This window comes from Sylvia atricapilla, chromosome 10 (assembly GCF_009819655.1).
Source record: "Sylvia atricapilla isolate bSylAtr1 chromosome 10, bSylAtr1.pri, whole genome shotgun sequence".
In the NCBI taxonomy this organism is placed as follows: domain Eukaryota; kingdom Metazoa; phylum Chordata; class Aves; order Passeriformes; family Sylviidae; genus Sylvia; species Sylvia atricapilla.
Genome location: NC_089149.1, coordinates 6511667 through 6539098, shown reverse-complemented (window position 1 = coordinate 6539098; position 27432 = coordinate 6511667).

The following is a 27432-nucleotide window of genomic DNA, read 5'->3' as shown; positions in this document are numbered from 1 at the left end:
CCCATCAGAAGTGATTAAATAATGAAATCTAGAAGAGGCTCTTTGGGCATCTTACATACAGCAAGATATGAAAAGGAAAATGGTCTTTGAAGGAAGACATGACTTCACTAAGAATTATTTGTTAATATAAAAAGGAGGTAAATTAGCTTAATCCATTTGCAATGTAGTACAGTGAGAAATTACATGAAAACCAAATGAAAATGGCTTTGACAAACTGTCCAGATGGTGGGGATAGTTCCAGAAGAGAGGATGTTCAGCAAGGGAGAAGCCTCTCCAGAAGGTGAGAATAGAAAAATCACGTTGGGAGTAGGCTAATAGGAAGTTTCAAACCCCTGTGAAGACATGATTGAAAACATTCTTTTTGAAGATCTGGAACTGAACCCAAAGTCCATTTGGACATTTTAGCACATGGCAGGTTACATTCATTTTAAACCCCATCCTCTTGCAGCCTCTGAGCATCAGATGAGCAGCTGTTTCTTTCTCTTGATCCTTTCTCTTTTTGCCAGGACATGGCATTATTTATCCCGTGGGCAGCAGTCACTGAAAATAGGTTTCCTGACCCCTTGGAAACTAGGGGAGAGTGGTGTGCTGAAATTTAAAGCTTTTAATGAAGAGCTTAGGAGAGGCATCCAGCCTGTTCAAAAGCCTTTCCACCTATTTATTAGACACAGAGCTACAGAGAAATCTGTGGCTGTCAGACTGCCAGCCAAGAGACAATACAATTCTTTCTGAGCCCCTGACCAATTTTTGTTCTGTTCCATGTCTGGAATTGGTTGTTCCTGCCTCTTGCATTCAGTCTCTCAGGAAAAAAAAAAAAAAAAAAAAAAAAAAAAAAAAAAAAAAAAAAAAAAAAAAAAAAGACAGCTGAATTTAAAATCATAATATCAGTGCAGCTCTAGCTTCTGTGCTGGTAATCAGGACACAATGTACTGCTGAGGATGCACACTGTATTATGCAACTCATTCAGCCTGTAATTATCCCTGATTCCCCTCCTGTTGTGGCAGAACAGCTCCAGACTCTTCCATGACCATTCCAGGCTGTGCAGCTCCTGCTGTTTGTTAACTGCTCAGATAACAAACTGTACTGGTGGTGGTGAGCTGGCCTTAAGGGATACAAAAGACTTTAAAATACAAGTTAATTTATTTTTAGGGTTCTCATTAGCATGTCATATATCTAATATTCATAGATCAGGAGCAGAATTTCTACGGTTGGGATATTTTAATATTCCCAGGTGATGAGTGCTGGAGTGTTTTAAACTTTTCCACTTGATTCTTCAGTAGAAGTTGGTTGGGGCACTTGTGCTGCTTGAAATGTTAAATGGTTCCAATTCCTTTCCAATTTAGGGTCACTCAGAGGTCAACAGAGAGATGGATTAAAGGGGGAAAAATGCATGGTATTGACTGAAACTATCTACAGACTGCAGGGAAAAGCAAGGGCAGCAGTAGGTATGGCCAGAACTCCTGGTTTGACTGGTATTACAATAGACTGGAAGAGGTATACTTCTCTTTTTTAGAAGTGTCCAAGTGCTGGGATCAGCCTTTGGGCAGATTTGCTGGTTATGGAAGATGAGGAGAAATTATTTACCTGCTTTTGTGTTTTGGACACAACCTTGCCCTTGGCAGCATTGGGCTAAACTCTGCACAAATGCAACCTTATCCAAAATTTCAAGGATTCATTGAAACAGTTTCATTGATTTCCCACAGCTTCTTAACCTGAATTTCATTCAAATAGAACCACTGAATTGCAATAATGACACTTGCTTATTAGAAGGAAAAGTGAGTTTCTCCCTTCACCACCCAGACCTTGAATCTCAGTAAAATTACTCTCAAACTGTAGCTTTGTTAGGATTTCTAAAATAAATGAGATGGGATAAGACCACCTATGCTTAATGTATTGGTTTGCATATTTACAAGAAGGAAATGGTAATGGAAGTCTGAATTCCTGAATTATTGCTGCACTTTCTTTAAAAAAACCACATTTTATATAGAAAGCAGACCTTCCAAGAGTAGGTACCTATGCCCCCAGCAAGGACACCCCTACACAAGCTTCTCCTGTGGGTATAATTATGGTATTTGCCTTTTAAATCTCTACATGTTCTAGCACGATGGTGACTGGAATAATAATAATTGAAAAATCTCATGTTACCTAGCAATGATGCAGTTTGTGCCTTACCAGTGTGTTCTTAGGTTATGCCTAATAAAAGATGACAAGACTTGCTTAAAGTCTTAATCCTGCAGCAACACTATAATCTGCTCGGGTGAGCTGTATTTTCCTTCTTGCACAGATAAATAGCATAAAAATTGGATCATTTGGAGAAACTTTGAAGCAATGTTGTGAAATAGTTACTGTGTACACTGGTTTCCTTTTGTCCTTCGTGCCTGGCCCAGCTTCAGAAAGTGCCTCTTCACTGAGGAATTTTGAGTTATTGTAATTGGGGCTGATTTCTCTTTGAAGAGAGAGCTCATCTTTTTCTTCTCTGTGATGAGAGGGAGGTGCACATTCGAGACCAGAAGCTGTGGCTTCCATTGGTAATGTTTGACCAAGGGTGAGGATATTTTTGCTTTTTCATCCCTATTCTTTGTTATTAGGTGGCCAACCCTTCTGGGCAAGGACTGCCCCTGCCACTCACATGTACTAATGCCAAATGAGAACACAGCAGCACAAAGAGCTTTGTCAGTGACAGTCACTTATTTGCTTACTTGTCCAACACGGGACATGACACCAGCATTTCTCTCCTCCAAAAGCCATTGCACTAGCTGGAAAATGTGAATGACTGTGAGGAAACCACAGAGCCTGTTTATGCCTGTGCTCAGTCACTGATGGCATCATTCTTTAAATTAAAGCTATGGACAGTAACTTCATGTGCCAGCAGCATGATTTAGTCACTGTAGAGCGTCAGCTCCCTTCATTCGGTCCCAGAACTAAAGATACTATTTTAGAAAAGCATATGAAAGGTCAATTAATTTTCCCAAACCTTAATCTTGAAATATCTGTGTTTATTTGACCTTCCAGTTCAGTCAGAATTGGCGTGGGTTCAGCCTCCAGCTAAATGAATGCTGGCTATTGATTTCACACAGACCAACGCCAGTTCAGGAGTATTCAAAAGCCACTCATTCAGCTCTCTGAGGCTCATAAATTGAAATATTGTGAGACTGCCAGGGGTGGGTTACCTGGACAAGAGATTGCAAACGAAAATCCTTTGTGTGGATGTTTTTTAGCAAATAATATTTTTCATGTGGTGAGGTGCAGATCCTGGGTTAGGGGTTCTGCTGACTGTGGCAGTCTGGGCCATCAGCTGATACCTTTGTCTCAGTTTTCATTTCTGTGTGTCTGTTAGAGCAAAACTGGTTAAAAAGCTTTTGAATAATACCTAATTGTTGAAAAAGTTCAAAACATCTTCTGTTTGCTGCTAGGGGGAAAAAAAATTAGCTTTCTCCATAAAAAAAAAAAAAAAAAAAAAAAAAAAAAAGGAGAATTTTTGGAGGATTTTTATCCTTGAGCTTTCCTTATGGAAAAGATGTTGGTTTCCTGGCATTCCCCTCCATCGTAGCATATAATCCTTGCATTGCTTCATGGTAATTTCTGGGAAGGGGCTGCATTTCAATGGCAAAAAGATGGACAAAGCATTTAGGATGCTCTGCGCTGTCCATGTCCTGTGTGAGGCGAGAGGACATGGCTCATTAGAGTTTAATGAGCAGAGTCAGGGCCAGTGTGTAGCCACTGAGAACATGATACAACAGACCTGCAACACAGGATCTCTGTTATTTTGCAGCTATTTAATTCAGCCGGGTTTCTAAATGTGATGTTACAGCACCAGTTACATACTTGGCCTATTTAATCTCGTATTTTTAGTTTAACTCTCCCCTCTTGAACACAACCATAAGAATCTGCTTATTCTTTTGCAAATTGCAAGGACATATTACTCTGTGCCTTTATTTCATTCCTTAGGTGAATTTTGAAACTTTATAGGAATTACATTTTGTGCTTCTAATAATTACAGGTTAATTTCCTCTTGTTTTTAATCAAACATACTATGGCTTGGTCAGCCATTCTTGACATCTATTACTGCATCTATTTTTTCACCAATTTGTCCTGAGTACAAGATGCTTCACTTAATTATCCTTCTTCCACTTCAGGTTTTCTCATCTACATAATGAAAACAGGCTGACCAGCTGATGGGAAATAGCTCCCCTCATGGCTTCAGCAGAGTTTTTTATCATTGTCCTTTCAATACCTGCAAAAACTGTATCTAGAGGAGTGTGAAATCCTCTGAAAATCGCCCTGTATCTTATTGATTGGTTGATTGTATTGATATTGAGATACATCTCATGTATGTATGACATTGCAACACAGACATACTAGTCATTAAATACCTACAGATGACATCCTGACACTGTCTAGCCCACAAAATGGCTGAAAACTCCATATCCAGGCAATTTTCAGCACCATTTTTTTCCTCCTTTCCTCATTTTTATTTAAAGCTTCTGAGGTCTTTTAATCACTTACTCTGTTTGATTGGGGTTTTTTTTACATCTTATAATAAAATACATGCTCACCCTTAGAACTACATATCTCAAAAGAAGGCATAAAATTAAATGATTTAATTTATAAGGCACTTATTGAACAGTATATTTGCCAAATGCTACAAGATTATTAAGCAAAGCTTAATGATATTTGTTGGTCAAGTTTGTTCACTGTGCTGTAGGAGCTCAGTAAAGTTTCCATCAATATTATTTAATATATGGTTACCAACCAATTTTGGTTGTATCAAGCTGCTGTGTTTTCTGCAGCTTGAAGGCCAGGGAGGATTGTGAGTCTGGGACCTGTTTAGTGCTTTAATGAAGCTCTGGAGGTGTTCAGAGATGTCACTGAATACCTCTTTGTGAGGGAGGAGGAGGCTGGTCAGCTTGGAGAAGTGTCAGCTCCAGAGTATGATTTCACAGTGCAGAAGACCCTGTGAAAATGGTACATTTTACTTTTGTGGAATAGCTCCACTGCGGAGAAGGAAACTCTGAATTTATGATTTTGGAAAGGCAAAAGAGCTGGATTCTGCTGGGAGCCACCTGTCAACTGTCTCATTTGGGAAGAAACACGATTTTAGGGAACAAGAAAAACATCAGAATACCTAATCAAACACCTGAAACTAATGGTAGATCTGCTTGGTTCTGTTATGAGCAATAGGATCTCGTAGACTTTGAAAGTTACTCTCTGACCATTCACATGCAGCGTGTTTAAATTTGAAATGTGGTCTGGCAGAATGAACGAATGAACTGGAGGCTGTGATTTTTATGGACTGCATTCGGGGATTGTGCTTGGGCACAAAGTAGTGTTTTCCAAAGCACTAAAGCAACTCAGAAGCCTTAGTCTCATTGCAGAGGATGATTTAAGCAAAAGAACTCCTTATTGTGTTGACTTCCATATGAAATGTGACTTCTAATTGCTTGAAGGCCATGTCTGCAAAGAAATTCAGATGTTTATTACAATTTTAAAGAATATGTAACTAACCAGGATGCCTGCTTCTCTGGATTTCAAGTGATTTTGTTCTAAATTATTCTTGCTGTTCTCCTTAGATTTTATGCTGCCTACTAAACAATTTAACTGTTTTGGCTAAACTTCTCCCCAGTGTAAGGGCACTTACTTAACGTACTTGTTCCCAAGAAAGACCTTGCATTTTGTTCTTCATTTCCAGAACAGAAAAAACCCACAAAACAACGCTTAGATTGCCTTTTTGGAGCTCCTTACCTTTTTAATCTGTGCATTTTAAGATTCACAGAGAGTATTAGATATTTAAAAGTCCTCATTATTCTGTGTTTGTCAGCTTTGAACTGTCTTTGCTATTAGCTTCTAAATGATCTAAGTCTTTCTATAACTGACTGGAGTGTTCCTCATTTACTGTTCCCCAGACTTTAACACTATCAATTTATAAGCACTTCTTAATTTGCTTCTGGTTACAATGCTTTTTGTATTCTGGGCCAGCTTTCTCCATCTCCTCTGCCACTTGAGGTATTGCAGGTATTTACTATTGACCTTGAATTAGTGTTTTATTTAAAAGAACAAACAAACCTTATTTTTTTGGATTAGAGGAACCCGTGCAATCAACATTATATCACAGTACAATGAAGTACATGGCTGTGTGAGACATTAATCTTTCTGCCTCCCTCTGCTCCCAAACTCCTCCAGGTTCCTGGGGGCATCCTCTGGCCTTGTCAGCAACACAACTGTGAGTGCAGCAATGCTGCTAAAGATCACTTGTTTACCAAAACTCACCCTAAAATCCCTTCACCAAGCTGCCAAGCCCCTGCCATCACTCCTGCACTTGGCTCATCTCCTGTTGTAATTTATGCTGTTGTCAGGTCAGTGTGGGCAGGGAGGAAGCAATGGCATGCCAAAAGAACTGGCTGGCTTTGTGTCACCTCTCTCTATCCTGCACCTCTTCCCTATCTCTTCACATGAGTTAATCTGGGGAAGAAAACTCTCTTTAGGTTGAAAAATTTGCACTGCACCAAGATGAAAAATATCTTTTTTTCTTCCATCCCTGGCCGGATCTTCTTGTTGAAAGATAAGACCTTGGATAGAGAAGTCAAAAGGCAAAGCTGACAGCTCTTCAGCTGCTTAATTCATGGGTGATTGTGTCTATTGTATCAGCGACTGTATCTATTACAGCAGAAGGTGTTTCCATGGTTTTCCTCCTTTCAGTTAGCACAACTTTTCTAACATTTTTCTAATAAGCTCCCAACAAGGAGGAAAATTGTGTGATAATTAGGTATAAATGCTACACTGGATCCCACTTTGTACCAGTTTAAGGCTTTTTCTTCTTGCAAAAATACGTCAGCAAAGAAAAAGTTCCTAGCAACATTTTTCAAAACAAAGTAAAAAAAATTAAAAATTGTACTTGTTAGTGTTCTTTTTTTATTCTCCCTCCCCCCCTTCTCCAGATAGCCCTGGAACAATTTATCTGTAGCAAAGACATATACTATATGAAACTACCAGTAGTGATGCTGCCCACCACTCTTGAGTAATTTGTTGACAGCCCTCTGATTAAACTTTCTTCCTACCTCCCTCTCAGCCCAACTTAAATCAAAATATCTGTGGAAACAATTTCTGTGGAAAAATGGAAAAGTTCTTAGGGTAGCTGAAGTCCCACTGCCTTCTCCATTAACGCTCCTGGGTGTTGGTTCCATTCATGTTTTATTTATCATGCTCCTGAGGTGTATCATGAATAGCATCTGTAAGGCTTTCCTACTAGATAATGTGAGTATTGTGAAGAAGTCATACCCCATATAAGACCAAGAAATTTGCCGTGATAAGTTGACAATTATAGTTGTACACAGTAAAATAATGTCAAATTAGGCATCCCTCTCACTTCTGGCAAAGTTGCTCAGGGTATCAGCAAAGCTCCAAGGGTGGGCTCAGGAGAGCTGCATTTCCAGCTCTGGCAAACAGCCCTGCTTTGGCCTTGGGTTAATCATTTCACCTTCATTTTTGCTCCCATCTCTCTCTGCTTTGATATTTGCTGATATTGGTGCTGGGACTCTGCTTGTGCCTCCACCCCGGTGTGATCCTGCTCCCTTCAGCCTCTGCAGGGACCTCTTGGCACAGCGCTAATGGAAGCAAAAGTCACACCTTCCCTTTCCTGGGGCTGCAGGGGTGTGTTAATAAGCTGCATCATCCTTAGGTGCAAAGTGCTGTGCCCCCACCACCTTATCACCTTCAGGCCAGGATGCCCAAAACAGAAATGCAGTGGCTCTATGGCTGGTAAACCTCATGCCTCTCAAAGAGGAGTCCATCCTGCCTTGAAGCATAGATAAACTTCCTTGAAAGCATCATACTTGTTTTTCAATGTAAAAAAAAATATAATGCAAAACTCTAAAAAGGCAGTGGAAGAGGCATGGCTGTAAGTGGTGAAAGCAAACCCCCTGGCAGCTCAGTGTCTGCTACTGGAGCAGATGTTTGCCCAGCCTGGAGCTGCCCCGAGGCCATGGGGGGACCTGCCCTCCTGCTCTCCAGGGAACCAGAGCTGAGGGGGGCAAAGCTGCTTTGGAAAAAGTGCAAGCCAGCAACGACAGGAGCAAGAGAAATAAGGATTTCTGCTGATTTTGGTGGTCCAGCTTCCCTCTGTCTGAGCAGTGACCCATGAAGGAGCAGGTTTCCCCTTTGCTGGTGCCTTTCTCATCCTCTGGGACAGCAAAAACGCTGCTTGTCAGCCAGTGCCAGAAGAAGGCATTGCACAACACCTCCCATGGAAGAGGGAAAATACTTGTTTTGGCAAGTAAGCCAAGGATTTCAAAGAGAAAGTGCAAACACGTGCAATAAACCAAGCTGCTGTATTTCTTCTTACTGGTAAGTGCAGGTATGACACAATCCCCGGGCTGAATAACACTCCCAGTAATGCACACGTAGCTCCATCAGAAGCAAGAAAGTTACTCCAGATTTATGTCAGCGTTCCCAGGAGTTTACTGTGTTTTTCAGTCATCTTTAAGAACAATCACTGCAATCTCACTGAGCTCATAAAAAGGGTAGAAAATATTTTTGAAGCCTAACACAGCACAGACATCAGTGTGATGTTAAATGAGGGGGTTTTTTTCAGTAGCCTCTCCAAAGATTTATATCCATTTATCAGTGCCTTTTCTAAATTGCACACATAAAATCTTTACATGCGACATAACAAAAAGTCATGAGCAGTATCAGTATTCAGATGGTATTAGTGACATTCAGCATGACAAACTGCGTAGGAAGCTGGTTGTCAAAGCCCTGCGATGGTGAAAATGGCTCTGCTCACAGCACCAGGATATTACTGCTCTCTCCTAAAGTCTGAAAGGCTGCTTAAAAAACCTCTGATATATTTTGTGATTATGTTAGAGGCATCAACATACCATTAAAGTGTTCGGTGTTTGGTATCCACTGCTCCACTGAGGATATGTGGGTGCAGTCCAGCCTTTCCACGTCATCCCACTTCCCCAAGAAAAAAAACATCTAAACTTGAGCAACTAAAACTGTCCGTTGTTTTATTTGTTTGGGTTTTTTAACACAGTGCTAAACACAAAGCAAAGTTTAGCATCTTGTCTGAGAAATCTGAAGACACTGATAATAAATTACTGAGAATTACTACAAGCGGCTGATTTCCACACCTGGAAGCACACTCTGTACAGGAGTTCAAGCCTGAATCTGCACAGCTTCTGTCCTGAATTAGCTGTAAAAAGGGAAATCCTGAACATTTCAGGATGATGTATAATAGAAGCAACAGAACCCATAAAGATTTATCTTTTGTTTACTTTAGTACACTTGGAGATTAGGAAGCTCCCAGAAGCACAGGAACCAATAGAGTAGATTAAGGAAAGGATTAAGGGGTTTGAGTTCTGTTGGTTTAGATGGGAGATTGATACCTCAGCATCTTTGTACATCAGGTCTAAGGTGCTACAGGATGAGCAACTTGCCAAACAAATGCAGCAGCTGCCCAGGGTGGGCATGCACCTGATCAGGGCTGTCCTCATGGTGCCTGGAGCAGTGAGGGGATGTGGCCAGCAGCATTCAGCACATCTGTGCAGGATCTGCACTGGCTGTGGGCTCACAAATGATCCCTGAGGTGAGTCAGAGTTAAGCCTGGTGTGCTGAGGGGCCTGGTTTCCACAGGAACCTGAAGGTTCTCTCCATGCCAGAGTTAGTGCAGGAATGCAGATGTTACTCTGACTGGGGATTCAGGAGCATTATTGAAAGCCACAGTGTGAAAGGTGCTTTTCCTGAGTCACTCTGGGTTGTAAGCAGCACCACCAGTCATTTTTTTAATATTTATTCAGTGTTGTTGCTCGAGGTCTGTGGAACATGCCCATTGAATTAGAGAGACAGAGGAGAGGAACAGGGGGAACTGCACTGTGTGCTCTGCCAACCTGCAGCGGTGACCTTCCTGTTTACTACATTTTTATATATATATATATATATATATATTTAATTTTTTTTTACATTTGTTAAAGGAATGAAGCAGCAAATCACCAACAATAACAGAAAAATCAATACCCGCCTCTGCTTCTTTTGTGAGATCTGGAACATGGCCTCAATCTGTCAGACTGAATTACAGACAGTGTGGGTGTCAGCAAGGGCTCAAACAAATAGACCTGCCACGCTGCTCATTGATAAAAGGCTTTGGTCTGTGCCGGTGTCACCAGTGCTGCTGCCTCCAAAAGGCACAGAGAGAACACGAACCTTTCAGACCAGGGTTACAGAGCCATGAATGTGTTCACTGGCACTCTGCATGTAAGATTGCACTAATCTCCGGGAAAAAAAAAAAGGGTAAACAAACAATTTGACAAATACAAGGCTCTGGGGCATTACCTTGCTAATGGATGTTAAATCAAATGGATGAATTTGAATGGAAGGTGATATATCAACATAGGAATGTCATCCCAAAATAGGCCATTGATCCACTAGCTGAGAATCCAGTCTTTGACAAAGGTCAATGCATCAGAGAGAGGAACAACCTCTTCCAAACTCATCATTTTCCCAGGCAACAGTAAAAGGCTGTATCAGTATATAGAGGAAAGCTTCCTCCTGTGACTCCAGATGGTAATTAGTTTATACCCTGGAGCATGAAGATTAACATCCCTTATCACTTTTAATTTTGCCAGTGGATATTAAGCCACTGCAATGAGCTTTTGAACCTTCGAGTAATACACCATGAGATTTTCATCTGACAAAAAGGAGCTGGTGGGGAAGTCCAGCATAGTGTTTGTATTGTCCCACTGCCCAAACAGACCAGCCAGGACACCTGCTTGTGCCACTGGTGGAAGAAGGTGGTGCCCAGCAGTGCTGTCAGGAGTAGCAGGAGGTAATTCAAAAGTTAGCACTGGGGATTCATAGGCACAGAAACGAGCTTACAAGAGGAGCTCAGTGTAACTTCACTGATACATTTACTGAGAGAAAGAACACCTTTAATTTTCTTAATTAGAGGCCCTTGGCACGGTGTGGCACAGTGCAGATCCCCCAGTGATGAAGGTGGCACTGGTGAGTTTGTCTGGCAAACTGCAACATCCAGAGCAGGGCAGGGCTTGGGCTGCCTCTGGGCAGAGCTGCCTGGTTACTGTGCTCTGGGGGACAGAGGCTCTGCCTTCTCTGCCCCTCTTGGCCCAGGCAGTGCCACCTCAGTGTCGCCTGCTGCCCGTGATCCTCGTCCTGTGCCTCAGCAAGGCAATTCTGACCTGCCCCAGCCATCCTTCCCCCTGTGGGATAGACACAGCTGCTCCTCCTGCTCCAGAGTCTACCTGGACATCTGAAGGTCTCTGGCTCTGCATCTCACCCTTCCCTCCAGGGGAATGTCTTTTCAAGCATCTTATTCTAAGCCTCCTTCTCTTAAATACATTGTTAATCCAGCCAGAAAACCAAAAGTTCCCACAAGGGCCTTATGCAGACCCATTCCTCCTGTTTCATATTTTCTTTCAGCTAAAATATTTCCTTGCTACTTTATTTCAAAACGAGCTTTGATGATACAAACGTCTCTAGATTCCACATTAAAAAGAGGACATGGAAAATATGATCTTGTTCTTCCCCTGCTCTGAGTAGGCAGCAGTTAATTTCACAGACTGGTTATAAACCACATTTAAAGAGGAAAAGTCTTCTTTTTAATCTGTATCAGCCTTTGCAGCCTTTCTAATTTCACGAAATGTCTCCTCATTCTTGTCCTGTACCATGGGCAGAATAGGAAAATCCAAGGGGCTTTCATTGCATTGTTCATTATTTCATATGCCTTTGTCATTCTGTAGCTATCTATGCAGCGATGAAATATTGCTAATAGGAGAGCAGAAGCCTTTTGTTGAGGACAGGAGCTGATTGCCATGGACAAGTAACTAATAATATATGTGGTTGAGAGTATAATTTGGAGCAAGGCTAGCACAGGAGAAAGCAGAGAGGAGCATACTGTTTCTCCTGATGAAAAGAGTCAATGCCATAAAGGAAGCAAAATAAAGATGAGCATCCAGGAAGGGAGGAAAAAAAAATCTTCTTTTTGAGATTGTGTTCACCTCCACACCAAATGCTCCCTTTTTTGCCTTTCTTGTTCCAATTCTCAGTGCAGCAGAAGTGCTGTGAGAAGGGTTAGTGTTGCAGTACCCTCATTTTCAAGTCTTACGGTAGCGTTTGCTCCTGCAAGGTGCAAAAGTCTTGGTGATTTCATTTATTCAGCAGATCTAGACAAGCCTTTGAACTTCTGTGTGCCTGAACCGAACCTGAATTCACAGCCTTCATTACTGACCTGATTCAGCTTCCCATGAAGTCAGCTGGAGTCTTTCCTTTTAAGTCAGTGTGGCCACTTAGAAACCAACAGGCTTGGATAGGTTTTTACTGACTTGATTTTGGGTAGCTTCTTTAGAATTGTTTCTACACAGACCCAAAAGAGGAAATGGCAAATGATGAATATTTAAAATAATACGTGATGAAAGAGCATGCAGTCTAAGAGTGCTTGGATTTTCACAGAAGTCTCTGGTTAAAAGTCAAGCACAGAAATTTGATAGAAATTTGAATGATAATTTCTACCCCAACACCTCCAAATCCTGGCCTGACTAGACCTGAGTTGGATGTCAGATCAAACTGCTCCCTGAAATCAGGTCTTATCCTTATTTCCTATGGAGATAATCATCTATAACAAACAATGATCTGGCTGTTATTGTTAGAAATAAACCTGCCTAGAAGCTCCTGTTTGAAACCAGGATGTAGGGAAAAAAAAAAATCAGAAACTTTTCGCTGTGAAATGCTGAGGAAACTCCTCTGCATAACCAGAGACCTCGCAGTGTCCAGTAGCCTAGAACCACAACCAAATTTATAAAGAGCTGAAAGAAAGTGGGATTTTAGAAGGTTGGACTCCCAAAGTGCTGGGCAGCCAACCTGGCAGGGGGATTGTGGGCACTCAGCAGACAAGGTGCTCTCTGTGTTTCTGCTGTACACTTTCCTGATGTGCCTTGCTGCCATCACCAGCACATTTCTGCAGAGCGTTTGTGTTTCCATGCACCAATGTTCTCCCTGGCCCCAGCTCTGGTTCTGAGGGTGCTGCAGTGCTGCTCTCAGGCAAAGTTTGCTGCTCAGGTTATGTGAGATGCAGCTGGAGGTCTCTTGCAGGCACGGCTAATTCCCTGCTGCTCGTTTGCCAAAGCCTTATCAGCCCTTTTAATGTCAGCAGAAAGCCCAGCCTGTCATCTCCAAGATCCACGAAGGATCGGCTTTGGAAAAGGATTATGCTGAATTTTCTTTTCATCTGTATTTATGAATTTTTTTTTTCTGGCTTGGCTTTGCACTGTGCCAATCTTGTGCTTGCCCCAGGGGGGCTGTGAACTGCTGCAGACTTCTTGCCAGCTATTTCCTGAATACCTGTGGTAACAGCTTCCAAGGGGCTGTGCCACCTACTTGTTCCTCTAAATGGCAGTGTATTGCAGCAGCAGTGCTCACTGCAAACTGGAGGGAATTGAAGGAGAATGGAAATTGCTACAAATTGAAGAGTTAGGAAAATATGACTTAGCCTTGCCCGGGAAATAAGCCACAACACATAGCAGACCCTTTTAAACGAAGCATATAAATATGCAAATGCCAGTGTGGCTGCATGTCTTATGGAATTGTTTTGTGAGCACATTTCTCCTTGGCAGAAGCACTACATGGGCCACATTCAGTCAGTTTTAGGAGAGTGCACAGTTTTGCAGAGTGATGGCAAGGCATAGCTTTATGCCCCAATTTGTTTTTTGCCATATGTGTCAATAGCTGATTCCTACTCTGCATTGATGTAGGATCTTGCTAGCTCAAGAATGGCAAACAAAATTCATATTCACCATGCACAGCACTCTGAATAATTCACAACCCAAACTATCTGCCCTGAGCACCAGGAAAGGTGGTAAGCAGATAATCAGAAGTATCCCATGCAGGAAACCAGCCAAGTGACAGGAAGCTTCAAGGATGTGTGAGATACACCAGGATTATCTCACATAGCAAAGGGAATTAGAAAGAGTTGCTGTTCTTACTCATCCACACAGGCTTTTGAAGTCAAGGAACTTAATGCTGTGGTCTGTGGCTCCAAGAATAAATCTGTGGCACAGAGCTAGGGAGAGTTGTGGTTTTACTCGTGGTTCTACTCAATTTTAAAGAGGTCACTTCATTGGTTTCCTTCTCTACCTTCTGTAGTTTAAGCAGGAAACCTCCACAGACAGGACATTGTGCTGCTGGTCACGGGTGCCATTAAGTGACTCCTCTGGGGATGGGGATTTAGGGAAATCTTCCATCTCAGGCTGGGCTGGCAGGCAAAGCTGGGCCCCTGTGTGCTGGGCAAGAGTCACAGTGCCTGCCTGCACATATCCAGGGGAGGTGACAAGTGCAGAAGCCAAGTACTGTCCTCACTGTGGCTGTTCGATGTGCAGAGCTGTACAACAGTGAGAGTTTCTTCTTCTGGGCAAGTTTAGGACAGCAGTGTATTTTCATTAGCAGAGGGGGATTACCTGCAGTGTCAACCTGGTGTGAAAATTTGCAGTTCATGGAGCTATAGAGCCTTATGTTCCCTTTGGTGCCCAGACAAATAAAGTCACAGGCACACAAGTAATGGCTCTTGTCTGGCAATTGGGCAATTGATTGGTGTCTGGCTTTTCGTGTGGTTCTGCTCCTCAGCTGCTGTGTCTTTGGTGGCACCATGCCAGCAGTTATCCTCCTGTAGAATAACCACATGCAGCAATGTGTTTTCTTTTGTTTGGTTGGGAGCCTTTTGTTGTTTGGTGGCAGTGGTGGGGTGTTTTGTTTTGTGATTTTTTTTTTTTTTTGGTTGATTGGTTGGTTGGTTCATTTTTGTGGTGTTCTTTTTTTTATTTTTTTTTCCCCACCACCCACTCTTCTAGTTGTTATTTTAAAAGCAGCAAATGGTTTTGCTCTGGGAGCAGCTTACAAAATCCCAGCATTCAGCAACACACCATTTGACAGGTGAAGTCCTGGCCACAGAAGAAATGTAGGGAGAAATCCTCCCAGCACTGAGAGATGTTCTGGTCTTCTCAGGGTCAGCAGAGGCTGCAGAGAGATGTGACTGATGGGTTCTGCTGCCCAGCACACAGGACCAGGGCCCAGGCAATGCACTGGCTGTGCTCTGACACTTGCTGTGATGTTTTTCTGAAAAAAGATAACTGGGGGGAATATGATCCAAACAGGGAGCAAATGCATGCACCAAAAACTAAGGAATATATTTCAGGATTAGTTTGTTCTCTCAGAGAGGAGACTCTCTCAGAGGCTGAGTGGTTTGAGGTGGTGTAGAGACAGCCACTTCCTCAAGCTGACTCAGGCCATGCTGACTCCCCACCCAGCATGTGAAAACCATGTTAGCTCTCCTTTAATATTCTTTGAAAAAGGCTTCTATTCATGTTGGTGGCAGTTTATGTTGTTGTGTTTTTGTTTGGTTTTTTTTTTTTTACTTTTTTTCCCTGAGGCTCTGCAGGCACAAGTGTGTTTCACAGCTGGTTTAGCAAGGATGCATCTAATTTAGAGGACATTTTTGAGGGTTCCCACAAGCTGCAGTGACACTGATCACATGGGAAAGGCAAAGCACTGTGGAGGGTCTCTCCTGAGCTGTCTGCCCAGCACAGAGGGAAAGAGGGGTGTAAAACACTGAGCAGCCTCAGAGCAGCTCTGAGTGCCAGCTCAGACCTGGGAAATGCTGCATTCTTTGCTCTCCACTTCAATATGTTTTCTTCTGCCCCTGGTACTAAACTTTCCATCTTTAATTCTTCTTCAAAGCATTTCCACAAGTGTTGTCACTTTAACACTGGCTATTCACTTCCCGAATTCCCACTTTCCCTGGTGCCCAGGACACATGGCTGTGTGACAGCTGGTGCCAGCACAGCAGCCTGTTGGGTTTGTGCTTTACACAGTCCTGGGAGTTTCCCTGCAGTGGCCAGGCTGACCTGGGGTGGAGGGAAGGGACCTGTGAACTCCCCTTGGGATGTGCAGCACCCAGCAAAATGAGTCTCCAGTGTGCCATCAGAGGCTGGCAGAATTTGCCTTAGCTGTGAGGCTGTGAAGTGTAAATGGTGAAGAGGTCATTGATGCATGTGATCAACAAACGCAAAGAAAACACCAAGTGCACAAGTGGCTTTGAGAGGAGGCAGTGGCAGGGTTGTGTAAATGACTCTGAGCACAGGCCTGGCTTGAGCAGCTCTGCCCCTGCTTTGGTAAATTCCCAAATCCTCCAAATAGAAACAGCTCTTGGACAGGGACAAGACGTATACAGCAATGCAGTTTAAACTTTTCTTTGCTGTTTTGCAAGAAGGATGTGGTTTCTTGTGCCAGTTCTGGTAGTGCTCAGTTAAGCCTTGGGGAGATCAGGAGGAGCCGAGGACTTCCCACCCAGTTAATGTCTCAATTGTGGCTTTTTTTGTCTTTAGAGAATTGAAGTGTAATGTGGGTCACATGTGGTTTTCATGCTGAACCAAAACTTCCACATGGTTCTGTTTTTAATCCTGAGCAGTGATATCCCAGCAGTGGCAGCAGGACAGCCCCACAGGTCTCCCCATCACCACGTGAGGGGACGTGTGGTACTTCAAAGCAGATGAGGAACATGTGATATGAAAAGGCCTTTGTAGCCCAGAGTCACACCACAATAACCCTGTGCTCGACAACAGGTTGTGGTTTGAAGAAATATTGCTTCTGTCAGCCTTGCATAATGGAAACAGTAATCAGCCTCCATTAGGTCAGAATGCATTGTCAATCCACAGTGAAGCAGAAAGGACTACATCTCGGAAAACCTTTTCATTAAGCAAAGAAAATTGATACCAGTGCTTGGCTCAGCCTAACACTTTGTTCATGAGGCCAAGTGTGGATAATGGCTGGGTTTGTTTTCCTTTCATTCGTTTCTCTATGCACAGTTATTTTGATTAGGAAACATCCACCTTTCATTCTAGATGAACAATTCTAAAAAAATTTCTCCCAACATTTATTATCTTGTGTACACAATCAATGTTTGTGTAAAGAATAGCATTAGAACATAGTCCAGGAAAAAATATTTTGGCTTGTGACTGAAGTCACACAGTCTCGTTCCAGTTGAAAAACATTCTTTTTTTTTTTTTTTTTTTTTTTTTTTTTTTTTTTCATGATAACTGCAGTATCATTTTTAATTTTTTTCTTTGTGGATTTTGTCAAAATAGCTAAGGGTCATGTTCAGGGGCAATATTGTGCCTCTTAGTAGCTCACATGTGTGCATTAATGATGTAGTACTGGCTGCACAGGGGCCTGAGTGGTTAACTGTTCAGCCAGCGCACAAAAGGACTAAGGTTTAAAGGGTAGATACAAGACGTACACAAAATAATACAGGATGATAAAATATCTTCGTAGAGGCATTCTGTGAGAGTAGCAATGTAAATGATGCTAAGCCTGATTGGTTAACCAGAAATCATTGCTGTGTATCAGCCTTGCAAATGCCACTATCCCCTCACCAGGACGAGCTGATGATGATAATGAAAAAGAGTAAATGGATGGATGGGCTTTTGCATAACACTGCCAGATCTAATTCTAGAAGTGGTGAATCACTGCTACTCCTATTGCTAGAGGATTTTCTCTCTCAGTTTTCCTCCTGTTGCAATTAAGATTCTCTTTGTAGAAATGAGGATCCTTTCAAGCCTTCTTTCTAGCCCTTCTAATTCCATGTGTTTTTCCTGCTTGCCCCAAATCCCCTTTGTCTATGAGGACGTAATTAGGAGTAGCTCTTCTCTCACATTTATACTATCAATAAACCTTCTGGGTTAAAAATTCTGTCTCATTTCAGGAGACAGAGAAAGCACTTTACTTTTGCCCTGTTGCAGGTGTCTTTGGGAAGCATTGATATTGTGGGTAATGAAACATAAAACAAGAGGTCAGGGGCTGGGAATTGCAACGCTCTGTGCTATTTGCAATATCACTTCTTCTCCTGTATAATTCATGAAGGGTTGTGGAGAAGGGAGTTTGCTGCTGGGGTCTCCCCTGGGGTGTGTGCACTTTTGTCTCTGGTGGGCTGCCTGGGCTCAGTCAGGGGGTCACAGACAGGAGCAGAGCTGGCTGTGGCATGGGGTGGTCAGCTGTGACCACCTTTGCTGTGGTCAGCTCATCTTGTGATCAGAAATGCCTCGATGGCATTTCCTCAGCTGCAGTGTGGGCCACACAACCCCACCTGCTCTCCCACACCTGCAGGACTGTCTTGTTTGCCAGAGTTAGACAGGGGGTGAAGTGTCCTGCAGTCCCTTTGCTGTGGGCACCCTCTGATATTGGGCCTATAGATAACCACAGGCCCACACTGCTGGGGAAGTTGCTCTCCCCTGGATCAGGCTGAATCCAATGTTTATGAATATGAACATAAGGAATATGCACAGGAAGGATTTGTACTGATATAAAGTATAACATGATAAACCATCACACTGAAGTAACTGTTCTTTGTAGCTAGAGAAAGTCATCCCAAACTTCTCAGTACATAAAAACTCTGATTTTTTTTTTCTTTTTTTATTGCATTGCCTCCCCCATTGTTTGCTTCTCTTACTGCTTGCCTGTCTCTAGATATAAATGGCTCTTTTGGCTGCAGTAACTGAACATCATGAATACAATGAGACTGTAAATTCCTGTAGGGGACATCTAGCCCACAGCCAAATGCTGCATAAATAATGATCCATCTAAAAAAGGGGGCTAGAGAAACATGAAGTTATGGTGGTTGCTTCTGTAGTGTGTACACCTGATACTGGGTCAGCTGACACAAAACTGATTAACAAGACCCTGATCACAGAGCTCTAGAACAATTCCTCCCCAGACTGGACTTTCTTCCCTCCTTGTGCATTTATCTCTTAGCATTTTGGACCACAGTCATCCATTAGTCTGTCAGCTTTATATTTCCTTCCGACTATCACTCATAAATTATGCTTAGTCATAAAATTGCAGCTAAGGAAAAAATTAGTGCATCTGCTGCTGTTAGGAAGCCTTCATGTCGTCATCTATGCTCATGTTTCTTTGATTCCTCATCTGTGGCCTATCACAAATGTGAGGAAAGATCTTTCTGGCAGAGAAGATTTTTGTCCTTATCTGATGTATTCCTTAAAGGAAACAGTCTGTTCTCCATATAATTCCCTTTTTTGGCTATTGACAGCGTGAATCTGTCAGGGATACAGCAGTTTTGGGTCAGGGGCTTGTCCACAGATTTGATCCTGGGCTGAGATGTGGAAAATGAAATTATCCCATGAATTCTTGTGTGAAGGTGAGGGCTGCAGTAACCTGAAGCTCAGCACAGACATGGAAATGTGCAGCAGAGCTGTGGTGGGGGATGTGCCTTTGAGGCTGAGAGTGTCACGAGAAAGATATACAAAATATTATGCTCCTGTCCCAAAAGACATAATCCAAAATAAGTACTGTGGGGGTTGCTCTGGCTTTAATTTTATTTTTTATTTTGGGGCTTTTTTAAAAAACTTGCATCTTTTAATGGCATTGGGTTCCTACTCAAGCTCCCAAAAAAATTTCTACATGAATTTTCTAAAGTTTCCCTACTTAAATTATCTTTAACTAGACCAGAATGTCTTTGGTTTAACTTTGATTCAAATGCTAGACAGAAATAATATGCCTAAAAGCCCCTCAATAATATAATTAGTCTGTCTCAATATTTTAATTATGATTTTTCTCATCAGAAAGCATTTGTTTCAAAATCTTGTTTCACTTATTATTTAAACAAAAAACTAATGCAGAAATTTAAAAAATAGTGAAGCTTTAATCCTCTGCTGATCGAAGGTTTACTTTCTATTTTGGAACTAAAAAGAACTCTCAGTTTATGGAGTTTTCAGCAAATGACAGAATTCCACCACCTTTTCAGAGATTCTCCCGTCGGAAATGTCCTCTCAGACTGGACAGCCTTGCTGATGAGGTTAGTATAAAAAGAGTGTCTAATTAGGATTGAAGACTGGTAAGGCCTTTAGGAGTCTGCTCTGCACCATTTGCACTGTTTGCTAACAAAAAACATTTGCTGCTGTGAAGGAGAGCCCAGATCTCCTCAGTAAGGTCTGGCCTAAAACAGACCTTGCTTTGCCTCCCTGGGCTTTTCCCATTTCCAATGTCCTGTTCTTTCACCTCACCTTGAAGCTGATTCTGCTGAAGGAGGTGGCACAATCTCTCCTCTCCCAGGAGAGTGTTGGAAAGGGAGAGACCAGCTGTAGGGTGAAAATTAAATTTTCCTTCTTAGGTCTAGAAAAAGCAGATTTCATGGCGGATGTACCCGTTCTAAAATTGTGCTGGAGACAAAGCAGATTTTTCTAAGACTGACTCCAAAAAAAAGAAAAAAAAAAAAAAAAAAGGAGATAAAGAGATTATAAAAATGTAGAAAATGTGGCATTCGCTGACTACCTCATGCTTGGAGAATGCAACTTCTCTTTTGTGTTTTGGCCATTATATCATCAAAAGCTGGCACTTTTTCCTCTGCCTGCAGGGACTGCCAGTACAGCAAGTCTGTGCCTGGAGGCCTGAACCTTGCCTTAACTGTTTAATGTTGTGCAATGATTAGGCCATGTCTCCAGGCCCATTTACTCCATCAGATTAACACATCTGGGCAAGAACACATACTTAGAGAGAAGAATATCCTGACAGATATAATCAAACACCATTTAAATCAAGGGAGCTGATGGTGACATTAATCTGCCCTGGTATAACAGCCCATTTAAATGAGTAGGAGGAGGGAGGTGGTACAAGTGAGGATAGATGGTGTGTTTAAGTGGAGAAATGAAATCTCTAGAATGACTTCAGTGGAGATAGTTTTGATTGAAGTCAAGTAGTAAAATGAGCAAGTGAGAGTGATAAATTTCTTTAAGCTGGAGACACTTCAGGTTAACAAAGGTGTGTGAGTACCAGGGGTCTGTAACCTGCTCAGACCCACAGAGATCTGTGCTCTTGATACAGATAAATTAACAAACTAGAACAAAATGGCTCAGATTCCTTGTGGGAGCCTAAAAAATTGCTTTGTACATTTTACAAATCATTCCGTGTGAGCTGGAGTTAGTAGATTAAGGCCAACCAGATTATAAATAAGAGGATTTTTTGGGACTAAAGGCCAGTTTCAATTGCCAGCTGTGAAGGAAGGGAAAAAGGATAAAGCAGGTTCACGGAGAGCTATGCCAAACGATGCCAGCAAAGTTCCTGAAATGATGCCATTTTTATATTTTTTCCCATATCTGTGTCAATCACTGTACTTTCTCAAGAAGCTCGAGGTGGTGTGTGCCCTCCTGCCAGGGCTCTGCAGATCAGAGCTGAGGTAAATCAGCCTGTGAAGACACAAAAGCCACATGAAGCACGAGTAGCTCTTCAGAGTAGCATAGGAAGCAGTTCATGCTCTGCTCTAACTAAATGCCACTATAAATTATACAAATAGAGATTAGGATTGAAAGGTACTTGCTGTGCTGTTCTGGAATGACTAATTAGCTGATGCAAATCCAGTCCAAAGTGCTGTTAAGGAAATCAGACCTAGGAGGTAGGGATGAATATTGTGTAACTCTCACCAGGAAGAACACTAAGACTAGACTGAGCTTGCTACATACAAATACTAAATTTTTTAATCATAGTGAGACATAAATAATCCTGAGATTACAGCCTTTCTATTAAAATCTTACCTTTTCAAACTCAATCAAAAATGTATTCTGAAGATAAAACTGCAAATCACTATTACACTTCAAAATAATTTGTTGGATGAGCAGAAATCAGCCAAGGAAAAGTATTTTTAATAAATCACCTTACAAATACAGAAATTTTTGTCCAAAACTTTTTTTTTTCTTAAAAGATTATTTTAGGTACTATCTTCCTTTGACCTCAATAAAGTTGGTACATGAGGTTTATAGAGCTGAGGGAAGAGGATTCATGAGAAGCAGATGAGGCACGTGTCCTGTCACATACCTCCAACTCTGTTCAACAGGAGTCCTTAAAGCTGGAAATGCATGAGCCTTTCCTTTCTGGCTGTCTCTTCTGTTTCTGTTTTCTCTATTTTAGGGCAGGGGCACTCTTAGGAAAAAAACCATATCTCAGTAGGTTTGCTCTCTTTATTAGGAGTTTTTCTCTCTAACATTTTCACTTATATGCACGCTACCTTTTTTTATAACACAATTACTGTTTTGTCATGCTGAATAAGTTTTCCTACTCTTCATCTTCCATTTGGGAATATGGTCTAAACCTTACAACAAAGGACATGATAAAACACAGGCGTAGCACTGTCATTAGGAGGACAGGGAGCTTTTGAAGTACAGTCCTCAAGTCAGCAAACAAAAACCAGGCAGCAAAGTGGGCTGCCTGTTACAATGTGCTTCAGAGATGAGACTAGACCCAAGTGAAATATTATGCTTTTTAGTCTCAGGTCCTGCTCCCAAGTGATGAAAGGGATCTGATGACTTTCTCCTGAGTCAGAGCTTTCATTGCCCCTGAGAAAGGGATGCACTGGTTATATAAATGGCAATTAATTGAAGTACCCCAGAGCCTGGGAAACTCCGGAGCAGAGACACACCAGCCTTTGTAGGTGGAACACAGAAGCTATCAATCAGGAAAGCTGATTTCTTTTTTCTTTTTTTTTTTTTTTTTTTTTTTTGCTAAGATGCAATTGTTCCTGCTAATATATTTATTTCTGAAATCCTACATCCAGCCCCCGGAGGCTCAAAGATGATGTGAAATATCATTACAAAACCAAACTCTCACATCTGAAATGCACTGAATATAATGAGGAAACCCTCATCAAACTAGAGCAGCCACTCTCTCTATTTTGCCTGAAACTGTCTCTGTATCCCAGATGAGAGCTCTTCCCCACGCTCATCTTCTAAAGATGTAAGACCTACTTTAGAGAATGACATTTCCAAGGAAGGAGGGCAGAGCTATGAAAAGCCCTCGGGATATTGGACTGGCTTCAGATTCCTCTGCACCGAGTTTGTTCCACTGTGCTCTATCTGCAGTCTATACGATTAATTAATGTGTGATAGATTAGGAACTCCCAAATAGGAAATCATGTTTTCGCCACAGGCTGCAGCAGAAGTGCACAGGGTCTTACTCTGACATTCCTGATAAATCCTGGGAGGAACTGTGCTGAGTCTATCAGGCAAAGTCATCACAAGGAAGATCTGATAGGGCACAGCGGGCGAGCAAAGCCACCCATCACCCTCAGATCTGAGTCAGCCACTGCCAGGGAACAGACACACAAATGCTCTACTTGGCCTTGATCCTTTTGTTTAATGGCATGAAAAATCATAAGCATTCAGGGAATAGCAGAGCTAAAAAGGCTTCGGGGAGATGTTCCAGCAGCCTTCCAGTACCTGAAGGGCACCTGCAAGAACACTGGGAAGGGTTTTCCAAAGGGCATGAAGTGATAGGACAAGCTTTGACTAGGGAATAGCTTTAACTGGGAGAATGATAGCATAAGTTAAAGATGAGATGAAATTCTTTACTGTGAGGGTGGTGAGGCACTGGACCCAGTTGCTGTGATTGTTGTGTCCTTGGAATTGTTTAAGGCCAGGTCGGATGGGGCTCTGAGCAACCTGGTCTAGTGGAAGGTGTCCCTGTCCACAGAAGGAGACCTGGAACTCATTGATCTTTAAGGTCCCTTCCAACACAAACCATCCTGATTCTCAAGAGCAGTGAAGTAGTTGCACATAAATATTAGTATTTTATTCAAAATCTTAGGAAAATGTAACCCTAATTACGAATCCACCCACTATCATTACCCCATAAACAGAAAGAACTGTGAGTAGGCAATCCTTTGAGACATATCTTTAAGTGCTATACTTAACCCAGTTGCTTCTTACAAAATAGATTGATCTGTACTAAATCTGGACATTGAAATCAAGCGTAGTGTATTTTTTCTGGAGAAGGTTTCAATAAAAGGTCAAACTACATCAGTATTGTGGCCGTGGTCTGCAGCACAATCACCCTGTAATTTTGTCTTCATGAAATGCCAACTCATTTGAATTTAGTCACACCCAATCTTGAAATTTTATCTCTACCAGGGGGTGGAAACCCATTTATTTCAGTGGGGTACCAATAACGTATGTGTGGCTTTGTAACATTTATCTTGTATCAGCTCATGATACTTAGAATTTATAGGAGCTCTTTCTCAGCAGAACCCCCATGCATTTGTATGTCATTTTTTCCCCTCTATCTAGATCTCACCTTGTTAATTAGTACATTACAATGCTTTTAGCTCGCTGCAGTAGCTTTGCTGAGTTCAGTGACTTGAGCTGCTGTTTTGCCCAGAGACCACCCAGCTGTGTTTGGGTATCACCTTCCACACAGGCACAGCAGTTTGGGCTTATGGGATCTGACACCATCGTGTTTCACTTTGCTTGGATCAAGTGTTCTCCCCCATTTACCTTTGTCACTATTTATCATTTTCTGAAATCAGCTGCGCAGAATCTCTCTCTCCATCCGCTACCTTAACACGAAAGGGCTCGTTGCTGAATATATATATTTAAGGTTTGCTTTCCATAAACGTTTCTCAGAATTTGGCAACATGTGCAGGCGAAAAACAATCATGCCAACAAACCTGTTTTGAGAATAGCTGTAGAAATTTGCATTCTGTCCCAGTTTCTGACACAGACTTCCCTTCTAAGGATGGAAAATTGCTCAGTTCTTATCTGTCTCAATTCTCCAGCTCGAAGGTGGGAATAACAACATTTCCTTTCCCCAGTGCTTTCTCTGTATATTTAGATTAGAAGCACAAAAGGGACAAGTCTTGCTTGATTATTTTCTACAGTAGCTGCTGACACACAGAATTGCTTCTTTTGCTTAGTATTAACATACATAAAAATAATGCTTTCAAATACAAAGGAAAAATAGTTTAAAATTTGAACAAATACTGATTTGCAGTATTATCCAAAGTCCAATTAGTTACAAATGAGGGGACTTCTTCCTTCACGATGTTTGTATCATTCTGCTGCTTTGCAATGTTAACACTGCTCTGCAATGTTAATCCCGGTGCTAAATCACTGATTTCCATGCATGTCCTCCAAAGGGTTTTTCTAGGCTGCTCCTGATATGGTGTAGCCCTTAAGCCTGCAAATGGACAAGACCTTTCTGATTTGCCAGCAATTTTTTTTTCATTTATTATTTTATAACTATTCAGAAAGAAGCTTTCATTGTAACTTTCAGTTGTAGTTGCAGGCTAGGCCAATAAGTAGTCTGTCATTCCTCGAGAGTATTTCCATACTGTTTCCATGTTCCTGTTTTGCTTTGATGTTTATGCATTCTTAATAGTGAGAGCAGCTGATTAGGAGGCCGTATTTCCTCCTTGTAGCAAAAATAAAATAAAAAAATCATCACCATCAGGTTATCTGAAAAAAAAAAATATTCTATTTCTACGTACCAAGATGGTGTTGTTTACACGAAGGGAAATGCTTTCCAGTTTAAACATGTGGCTCAGATGAGTGCTAAATTCTCCTCTGCTTTTGAAAGTGTGACTAGTGGCCATTTAACCTCCTTTATTCCTGTTAACTGTCTGCAGTATATCTAATTTGCTGGGTTTCTAAGGCGCTTTCTTTGTTTTTAACAAGTTTTGAGGCACAGGTTAAGTGATGTCTTTATAGCACATCTGACTGCAATCTGCCGAGCTAAAATTTGTAGCTCAGCTGTCTCTTTCCATATCCTAAGCAATTCACCATTTTTATGATTTTACCCCTACTCTGACCTGGGGGGGAAATAACTTCTCTAGATCACCTTGCAGTCTGAGCTTTGTGCCTGGCAAGGGGCTTTTCCTGCTAATTACCAGCGCTGTTAATTCTGTTGTCAGCTTTGACAGTGGAGAGACAGTGGCTGCCAGTGTCCATTTCCTACCAGAGGAGTGAAGAGTATAGAGCAGCACTGTAAAAGGACAAAAAGCAATTTCAAAGGCATTTCTGCCTCTCTTACTGTAACAGTGCAAGATTTCAGTGATATGCTCTTTCCACAGGAGGGATCAGCTCCTGTTTGCTGGGTATCCCTGCAGGGAGAGTGACCTGTGTGCTGAGGGGATTGCTGCGGGTTATTTACTGGGGTAAATCTTCAGAAACACTGCAGAGTAACTTTAAATGGATGGACAGTAAAAACCCAGCTGCTCCTGGTTATCTTGTGGCAATACTGCTGCTTTATCTCCTGGTAAAATGACAAATATTTTAGCTGGATCTGCAAGCAATGAATTCAATCCAGGGCTACCTCCATGCTGGATGTTAAACTCTAGGTTTGACTGAAATACCCTTGCCCCTGCAGATTGCTTAGCAAAGATGTGAATGTCCATCTCTGTATCCACATTGTGGTATTTCCTCCTAGGAACCAGCAGCACAAACAAGGTCATTTCTTCTTGCCGTGGCCTCTGTTGTCATCCTCTAAGCCTCTTGCCTTTTCATGATTTCCAAATCTGGTACCAACCCCTTCCTTTGCACCCGATGCACACAAAAATGTAACAGCACAGTTGGATTAAGGAATAAGCTTGTGCTCATCTGTGTGCCACAAGCATTGATCTGTTAAAAGAAATGGAATCCCTCTCTTAACTCAATGCACTGGGGGGTTGGAAGAGGTAAAGATATTTGTAAGCCCAGGTTGCCAGGGGACAGTACTGCAGCTCTTGTCACTAGAGAGTTTTAGGAGTACTCACCAGCATCTCTTCCTCTTTTTTGATAAGAAAATAGAAAAATGTTGACATATACACACACACATATGTTCCATACAAGGGGTCTGTGCTGGGAAGCCCTGCATTTTTGACCACCAAAATCCAAAATCTGGCACAGCTTTGGATGTACTTGGCAAAGTCCAAGGATATCCACTGGTTTCCTGTTCCCTAGTTCTGAAAGAAGTTAGTTACTCCCTTGTGTTTTAAACACCTGATAACTTACAAATGTGGCTGCCGCCATTCAGTTCCCAGATCAACACAGGTGTCCATCAAAGTTTTACTGATTGTGTTTAGATTAATTTTTTTTTTACAAATCATTTCTTTCACTATCCCTTAAGCACATCAATCTTTGAAGTTAAAAGTCTTCTCAAGCGTAGCGAGTGAACCTGCTTCAATCACAGAGCTGATCTAGCTATTGATCATCAAAAAGCCTCTGAAAAGCTTAATTTAACCTTCTTAAAGAATCTGGACATCTTCAAATACTTTAAAGTTTATTAAGTATTTATTTTTTTTTTTACATGCAGAAAAAGTGGAGATGATATATATTTTACAGAAGCCTGCGGCTCTTTGTACTAATCTGGGAGGTTTAAAACATTTCATTAGAGTCTGGTTCCACTTCTGTGGAGCAGATGTTCTCTCCACAAATTATTTTTTACAGATAACTTGTTCCCTGAGTTTACTTGCCTCAGCTTTCAGCAGGCAGCACACTGTTAATGGAGCAGAGAGATGCAAACAAGAACATCTTGAAAACTTAGTCATTATGGCTGGACCCTGGATTCTCTGTTTTTCTGTAAGCAACCGGAGCTTCCTGTCCACATGAGACAAGTATTTATGTG